This window comes from Glycine soja, chromosome 8 (assembly GCF_004193775.1).
Source record: "Glycine soja cultivar W05 chromosome 8, ASM419377v2, whole genome shotgun sequence".
In the NCBI taxonomy this organism is placed as follows: Eukaryota; Viridiplantae; Streptophyta; class Magnoliopsida; order Fabales; family Fabaceae; genus Glycine; species Glycine soja.
Window position 1 is genome coordinate 42,755,189 of NC_041009.1, and position 10,060 is coordinate 42,765,248.

Here is a 10,060-nt window from a genome sequence, read left to right on the forward strand (position 1 = left end):
ACTGTCCAAATCCAGAATCCTTAATTAACTGATGTTAAATACGTGAGGTGCTCAAACAAATTTTATATTAATTTATGCAAGAGAATTGTAAATTTACGCAAGTTTAATTATAAAAACAACGATAGAAACTAGAAAGTTACATGTTATGTTAATAATCTTGTATGTATTTTTTTTCTTGCTTAATTGATTTCACTTACTCCAAAGTCACACAACAGTTCCTCTTCATGGATCATATATGAGAACCTTGGAAACTTCACTCAGCGTACCAAGTGGGGACCTCCTCCTTGTTGTTCGTAACTTTTTTCTTATCTTAGTTTATCTCCTTAAATATAAGGAAATGTTACGTCTTTTTCTCACTAGGTTTATGTTCACCTAATCCATTGCTGACTCCAAATCACTCACTTAACCTTTGATTCCTCTACTCCAAACTACTCACTTAACCTTCATCTTCTTGACGTGATTGATGGCATTTGATTTATTCAAATGTTATGGCACTTGCATTACGCGTACGTGTTGTTCTCTAATTCAAGTGCATTCAATACTACAAGAATATTTGTTATTATATTGGGTCATGAGTTTATCTATAATATAAACAAATTATAGTGAGTTTAATCGTTGATATTGACCAACTACAAATTTTTAATTAATTTTTTCTTGACCAATGTTTTTACAGACGGCTTTTTTTACGATAATGGATAAGAATTAGAATAAGCTTAACTCATTATAATTAAAATAAGTGTTGTAACGGTTTTAACCAACTGTAATTTATTTTTAACTTTTCAAAAATTAAAGATAGAATATTTGGAGCTGTGGGTCAATCACATTGTCCCTCAATTCTTTTACAGATTCTGGCATGATGTTTGATACAAACCTTTTCCCTATCACTGATAAGTTGATATATAATTTAAATAATACTACTAAACTAATTAAATAGCTTAGTATATGATACCCTGTCTTGGTCATTATGTTTATTTAATTATTGAGCTTATTTTGTTTTGAACTTTGAAGTTTAGTTGTTTTATGCAATGGCAGCCAAGAGCAAAATCCTAGTCCTTGGAGGAACAAGTTACATTGGAAAATTCATAGTTATGGCAAGCGTAGAAGCAGGTCACTCCACTTTTGCCTTAGTTAGGGAGAGCACCCTTTCTCATCCTCAAAAGTCTAAACTTATTCAGAGCTTCAAGAGCTTTGGAGTTACTCTTCTTTATGTATGTGCCTTCCGATCACAAATTTCTATTTTCTTTTCAAATAAAATACAGTACTCTTTCAAAGTTCAATAATCCAATTTTTATAATACCTCTGTGATTTAATTTGTAGGGTGATGTAAATAATCATGAAAGCCTTGTTAAGGCAATTAAGCAAGTTGATGTTCTAATATTTACACTAGGTGGGTAGCATATAGATGATCAAGTGAATGTCATAGCAATAAAAGAAGCTGGAAACATCAAGGTACGTACATCCATAATACTTTCTTTACAAATTAATTAACTAATTAATGACTGTCCAGGGTACTTCATTTTGTGAATTGCACCCATATCCAAAAGATATAGTATATTGGTGCATGTTAAGTAATTAAGTTTGTGTACTTATCAAAACAAGGTGACAAACATATCATATTTGTTTCTTGTGTTTTAAGATTTATATAGAAGAAAACAAACAACAAATATAAATATTTGAAAAAAACAATAACTTCAAAACAAGGTGACAGTTTTATAATCATAAGTGAAAATAGAAAATATTTTCTCAAACTAAACTTGACATAAGTTACCATTCTAATTTATAATTTATATAATAGATCAACTGACAATTTTTAGTTATACTTTAAGGTGGATTTTTGCCTTACTTTCTATATTTCATTTTTGTTTCGCTATTTAATCAAATTCATTTCATGCTTATTTATGAGATCTCATATGCAAGTTTGTTAATTCTGTTTTCCAAATTGGTATTGTATCCATACTAATCCAACATAGCTTAATGGAAACCAAATTTCTTTTCTGCGGAGTTTAAATGGTTGCAGTGTTGAAAACTTATTGACTTAGTCATCTGGATTAGATGTGGACCATAACAGGGCAGTTGAGCCATCGGCCAGCTTTTTCGACAAAATAGTGAAAATCAAAAGGGCAATTGAAGCTGAAGGAATCCCTTACACTTACTTGGTCAAATACAGGATGCTATGCTAGATGTTAAGGGTTTATTTGTTGTTTTTTACTTCAGGTGTCTTGCAACTTAGAGTTAGATACTAATTTTTTGAAATACAATATCTATTTAAGTGACTAACTTCTTTCAACAGATATTTTTTATACACGCAAATTTAATGATTATACACTTACAGAGCATGATTATCATTTATCGATCTGTCTACTAATACCACACTTGGCGACAATTTTCAGTGCTACTAGCAATAGGTTCATGAAAGCATATGCTGATTTGTAAAAGCCTGAAACAACCAATTAATTATTGGGGTAATTGAGTTTAACATTGTGATGTTAAACTTATTGTTGGGGTCCAAGGAGAATCATGGGTTGTTCCTTTTATGCTTTGTGCTGCTGAAATAGCATAATTTAAAGAAGCATTAAAGATTGAAATGGACCAATTCAGGTGGTTCCATTTTATCTCTGCCCTTTCACTTATTGTTCTGATCCCTCAATGTTTTTTGTTTCATTCTGATTTTGTTTCCCCCCTTTTCTTGCTTTGTTTGATTATCAATAATTGTCTCAAATGACATGATGGAAATTTGAGTAATGTACCTAAGTGTGTTGAACCATTAAATTTGGTGCATTTTGTAAGCTAAACTAGTGTAGTGAGTGTGTGTATGTGTGCTGGTGCATTTTAGTAGTGTAAAAGTGTGTTTTTATGATTTTTAGGACATACTTATATATCTAAGTAATTTAAAGTTGTATAGGCTTGGCCGACCTCTTCACATTGATGTGGTGTTCAAGTAGACATATTAGGAAAAAGGACAACACCTAGGTGGATAAGAATTAGAAAAAACCTATGTAAGTTAACATGTTATATAAATTATTTAATTTTTTTAGTAAAAAAAGTAACTATGAGATATTATTTTTTTTTCCATTTAATTAGAGAGACTTTCAAAAGAAATTGTAGGAAGGCTCTAGTGCTAGTGGTAGGACGAGGCCATTAACTCTGCATCAAGAGTTAAATTGTGGGCTGATGTTGCTGGACGCAAGTCTTAGGGACATCTTTATGGCTGGAGACATGTCCTCCCATTGTAAGCATGGTGTGGAACCACTAACACAAGTGAAGTGAGCATCATGTAGGTCATCTCAAAACATTGCTCAAAAGTGGGTGACTAAACAAATCTCACAAATGAAAAACTTGAACAACGAATCAAATAGCTACTAGAAAACCATCAAAAAACACAAGAAGAGATACTCAACACCATTAAGGAACTTAAAGCATTTGTGAGTGACCTCAGCCAGCGTCTTCAATCTGGTTGTTGTCACCATCCAAACTATGAAGAATATGACCAATACCATCCCACCTAGTCATTAGAGACATAACATTTATATATATGAATTTTTGTATTATGACTTAGTGGCATACTTCTGTGATTGTTTGATACTTTATACTTCATATAAGCACTTCAATGGGTTTTTTATATGAATTAGCAGCAAGTGCTCATATGAATTTGTATTATGACAACTACCATAGTTCATATATGTGAAAATGAAATATTGTTATGCATTAATTTTATGTTTAAATAGGTACTATTTTTCCAGGTTTTGATAATTTCCGTAAAAAAACAAATTTAATTTAAAAAACATAATTACCGAAGGTTAAACTCAATGTATTACAATAGTTTCTTATTGTGCAGAAAACACATTCTATTACAGCCAAGCCGTTTGTATTATCGACGATCAATTTATTGATGATTAAACCTATTATAATACCTTCTACTTAGAGTGGACTTAGCCCACTGTATTATCGACCGAGATTTTACATACAAACTCGTAGCCAACTTTAAGCTGTTTGTTTATAGTTGTTGTTTTAGTTTGGACAACAGTTTTTTATTATACAAATAAAAGTAAGAAGCATATAGAATTGTTTTTATAAGCAATTTAAGATATTTTATAAAATATTTAACCTAAGAGCATCTTTAAAGTAATAATATGTTTATATATATAATTTTATTTACTTTACAATAATTATTTCAAAGTTTATACTTACGATAATTTTTTATTGACTAACAATTCAAGTTAAAACTGTTGAGTTATAAAACAAATAAGAATACTCAATAAATAATTTTGATTAAATACAGATAATTATAAAGTTTTAAAATTGTGTCTTATTTTATCATCAGATCAAAATATTGTATATACATCTACACCTACAAAACAAGAAAAAAGTTTTAGGGTGGGCAACAACTAAAACTAAAACTATTTTTTGATATAAATTAATGTTTACATCAAATTAAACTAATTTAAAATGTGACGACAAAAAAAATTAAAATCTAATATATAAACGAGAAAAAACATTTTAAAGCAATTAATGTAATTAAAATTGTATCAAAAAATTAATGTAATTAAGAAATTAACGTGTAATTACAAATTTATATATACCACATGAAATAAATAGTATTTCTATAATTAATATAAGAAAATAAAATAATTTATACAGAAGTTAACATATATTTAAAGCAAATGTAAAATGAAATAATTATATATACAATTAATATGAGAAATTATATTAATTAATATATATTTTAACTACCTAATATATAAGGTTTTTAATTATTATTATAGAAGATATTTGAAAACATAAAATTTATGTGTTGATTAGATAACGGAGAACATTTTAAAAAAAAGAAAAACAAAACTCACCACAATAGTTCTGGTAAAAGTAAAATTATATTATCAATACAAAGGAGGGACAATGAATAAGAGGTTTGAGGTGGCAGGGGAGGGGGACTGCCCTAGTGGCAGCCAACCTAGTTTCACCCGTGTGTTTGATATAACAAACAAAAGCATACAAATGTGAAGTTTTTGAGAAATATTTAAAACAAAGTCGATCCTTTTTTTATATGAATCTTTGTGTTCAAATATCCTCTTAGTATATGTTAAATTAAAGTAAAGAAAGAGAACAAATGAAAGATGAACAGCACCAATGCAAACATATCTGCTATGCGTTAAAGTCAATTTGACCTCTCGAAGTAAAGTGGGTATATCATCATGGACTGAACGTACATTTAATTGGCGGCACCTATCGGACAGAAGCGAAATATGGTTCTGATATCATACTAAATTTTATAGTGCACCTATCGGACAGAAGCGAAATATGGTTCTGATATCATACTAAATTTTATAGTGCAGCCAAAGCATCCAAAAGGTCCCCTTAAAAATCAGTTCATAAGAGGATGGTCTACCCAGCTATATAAACACTTATCATGTTCATGAATTACCCAATGTGGGACTATTCTTAACATCATCGAATACCTTATGGCTTATTCAAACACAAAATATAAGAAGTTTTGAAGAATTAAAGTTTAAAAAATGAATTCATTTTCGAATCTCTTATTCTTTCTCATTTTCAAGTTCTCTTCTTCTGTATATTTTAAATTTTTAAAAAACTCTGAGACCACTTTATAAGACTATATTTATGTGCAATCAATCAACAAATGTGCTGATTTGTTTAGAGGAAGAAATGGTTTGATAGAAAAAAATACCTATAAGTTGTAATAAAAGTTTGAGGATAAGCTTTCTATAGAGTAAAAAATGCAGTAAAATATATATTTGTAACATTATGAAAATTTGTGGGTTGTCAAGAACTTAGTTGCATATACATCTGGTGGGTTGTCAACACATTTTTTTTAAATCAACTCATGCAGAGAACCTAGTTACATATGCTGAGAGGAATTAAACTTCTTTGCCAAACAGTAATCATAAAAAACTATCATGGTCAATGAATTGGAAGATATTATTGGCTTGAATTCAAGGTAGATTTCATGGTCAAGGGTTGTTGGCCGGAGGCTCTTAGATTCTTTCCCCCTACCTTTTACAAATGGTAAACCCAAGACTAGCCTGCATATATAAGGGATATCCTTCATTGGATCAATAATAATAATAAAGAAAAAGAAAATTAAAATATATCTAGATTTAACTTTTAACTGTTGCTATATTGGCATCAACAACAATATAGGGCAAATGTCTTTGGTTTACGTACTTCCTATAGGATCGACTCAATTATTTAGATAACTGAAGAATTCAATCACATCACTTTTGGATATACAAACACATGGCATTTTTTCTAAAACTTATTTTCCCATTTCTAATTCGAGGCTACTATCTTCTAGTCGAGAACGAGAAAGATCTTCAAGAGAAGTGATGAACAATGCTACAATTGCATGCATTGGGATCCTCATTTCATGATTCATGACAGCAAGAAAATCATTGCGGGCATGAATTGTCATCTCTGCCTCTCCATGAGTTGTCCACGGGCTCGCATATATAGACACCTCCAAAATAGCAGCATGTGAAATATATATTTTATTTAAACAACGCTTAAATTAAAGGATATATAGTTAGTTAATTTTAATTTTTTATTTTAAAGAATTGAAAATATGCAAAATCCCATTTTCTTCTTTCTGTCTCATGTGCTGGTGTGTTTCAACCACTCAGCAAAAAATTGCACTCTCGGCTCTTTCTATATATATATATATATATATATATATATATATATATATTTCACAAAGCATCTGTTTTGTGACCATTGGTTTCAGTTTCTCTTTAACACAAATGCTAAACAGATAATTCTCCACTTGAATCGATCTTTCTCCCCTCGATCGCTCTTGCAAGCAAAATTATTTTCTGTATTGGAATATATCAGAAATGAAATAGAGGAACATATATATTTTTCAAGAAAAAGTAAATTATTATTTAGAGACATTCTCGAAAAAGATAATTAATAATGGTGGAGAAAGAAATTAATAGAATTAGTGGAGCTGTAAATACAAGAAATGAACAACGTGCATGGTACAACTGCATAAAAAATGAAGAAACCAAAAATTAGAAAATAATTGTTGTAAACCTTAAATTAGCACATTCACCGATTCAATGATTAGGTTTCTAAAAAATATTATTGATTAAAGAATTACTACTAGTTTCAACATTCAAGTCAACACCATCTTAATAACGGACAAATTTTTCCATTTGGGGTACTTTTAGAAACTTATTCCCTAGATGAGGTCGTTTTTAAAGTTTTTTCCGTGAGGAGACTGTTTTGTACGTAAATTACATGGGGTCACAAAGCAAACCGCCAGTGGAATTGGCGAATTTACTGTTCGTGAAGAAATCGTCACTGGGAATGACGATTTGGCCATGCATGGGGAACCGTCAGTCAAACTGGCGAGTTCCAACAGCTAGGCGTAGGGGAGGTCAAGTCAGGGTGCAGGACGTAGCGAAGCAGGAGTGGTGCAGCAGGAAGGCAGCAGTGGTGTAGAGGTAAGTCGTCAGTCGTACTGATGTTTTGCTATGAGAGAGAGGACTCGCCAGTGGCACTGGCGAGTCGCTTTATGAAAAATTTCACGTTATAAAAGAAGCTTCAGCAGTCCTCCATAGCTGTCCTTCGTTGCTTTCTTCTTCTTCCTAAGTTCCTCCTTGCACTTTTGCTTTCTTCTTGTTCCTCCTAAGCGCTTTGTGTTCTTGGTAAATATTTTTTAATGGTAACTTTAAATATTTGTTCTATTATATATATGTTAACTTAATTTTAATTGATATATGAAAATTATTTACATTAAGTTTGTTTATCCTCTTTGTAGGACATTCCCTTCTTCTTTCAACTACATGATTTCTCTCTTCTTGGTAAGTATTTCTTAACTTGATAACTGTATTATTTAGTTAATTTTAGTTGATATATTAATATTATTTAGGTTATGTTTTTTAAGTTATATGTTATTAGTTTTAGTTTTAGTTAATTTGATAATATTATTTTCTTTAAATTTTGTAAAATAGTATGGTATTATTTGTTTTATATGTACATGCTACATTTGAATTTTAAGTAGTACGTTAAAATATTAATATTATTTATGTTATATTTATATGTTATAAAATTTAGTTGGTATATTATTATTTGTGTTATACAGTGCATTAGTTTTAGTTGATTTATTAATATGATTTTGTTGAGATTTTTTAAATTTATATGTTATTATTTGTGTTATATATATGTTTATGTTAACTTTAGTTGTTATGTTATTATTATTTGGTTTAGATTTTTTAGGTTTGTATGGTATTATTTGTGTTATATATATGGTATGTTAGGTTTAGTTAGAATGTTAATATTATTTAGTTTAGTTATTTTAAGCTTTTATTGAAATATATGATACGCTATTAATGTTATATATATACATTGTTTCTATAGTAATTTTTTGATTTATTTTAATTTATTTGTATAATATATGTTATTTAATTTTAATTTTATTAATTGAAAAAAAAATTGGTCATTTATTTAAATTTATGTATGTATTTTAATTTTATTAAAGGCAAAATAAATCATAACCAAAGTTAGTATTATAAATAATTAATCTTAACAATAATAACTTCTAAATAAATAAACATAATTACAAAATTACTACAAATACATTAAAATAAAAATGATGCCAGAAACTTAAAAGTATAAATTTAAAAACACAAAACTAAACAACACTTTAAAAGTATACATATTAGTTACACTTCATATTGAAATTTTAAATACCATTCAAGTTCAACGCTCATAAATTTTTAACACACACTAACAAACCATTAACATCAACCTAATCTAATTAAAAAAATTACTACAACCTTATATTAAAAAAAATTCCACACTCAAAATACTTCAAATAAATATGATGCTACAAAATTTTTGTTTTAAAAACTTTTAAAAGTACACACTTGATCAATTTTTAACACACTAACAAAGCATCAACATCAACCTAATCTAACTAAAAATATACTAAAAACTTGAAATTCAAAATAAAATTTTCAGACACAAAATATTTTCTTCAAATAAAAATGATGGTACAAATTTCTTTTATTTTAAACACACACCAACAACCATATGAAATATAAAGCTAATTTAATTAAAAAATTATTCAAAACTTCACATTCAAAAAAAATTACTTGACTGGAAATTTTGATGCTGCAAATTATTTGATTGCAAATTTCGAATTTAACAAATTTAAACCTGAAGCACCAAATTTGGAAAGCTTATGGCTGAACAAATGTAAACGTGAAGAAGGAAATTTTGAGCTCAGAACTTTTGAAAATACTAGAAATTTTCAACACACGCTGAAGCAAGATGAGGGATGTATATAAAGACACTAAATCGCCAATGCTGTTGGCATCTCCCATGTGCCTAACTCGCCAATACCAATGGCAACTCCAGTTTAGGCTAGCTCGCCTATAGCAGTGGCGATTTCCCTTTAACTACTTGCGCCTGTCATCTCTGAAAAGCCTGAGCCTACCTCTTGTGCTGTGGAACTCGCCAATTTGACTGGCGGTTCCCCATGCATGGTCAAATCGCCATTCCCAATGGCGATTCCTTCACGAACAACAAACTCGCCAATTTCACTAACGGTTTGCTTTGTGACCCTATGCAATTTACGTACAAAACAGCCCCCTCGCAAAAAAACTTTAAAAACAACCCATCTGAAAAATAAGTTTCTAAAAGTGTCCAAAGGGACAATTTACCTCAATAACTTATATATATGTTTTTAGTACCGAATATAAAGAATGATGATGCAACCATCCACTTTAATTCCCAACATAATCAAGACAGATGATCAATATTCCATGGTTATCTTCAATTCAGTATTAGACATAATCTTTCCAAATCCACATTGTTACATGATTTACACATTCAACCAACCATCTAGCTATCATAATTAATATTTTATTTTTTTGGTGACAAATTAAGAAGAAGCTACACAAGCTAGAAAAACAAAGAGAAAAATCTAACAGAGGAGTAAGATCTGCCTCTAAAGAAATATATATGAAGTAAGGAGCAAGATCATTAAATCTGTGAGGAATAAACCATGCAATGGATGTTATACTACTGGAGAGGAGGCTAA

The 10,060-nt window shown here is 29.6% G+C and overlaps 1 pseudogene; it reads left to right on the forward strand.

Annotated features, from left to right (window-relative positions):
- Positions 1–1,025: 1,025 nt before the first annotated feature.
- Positions 1,026–2,180, forward strand: LOC114424205 (annotated as a pseudogene).
- Positions 2,181–10,060: the final 7,880 nt, after the last annotated feature.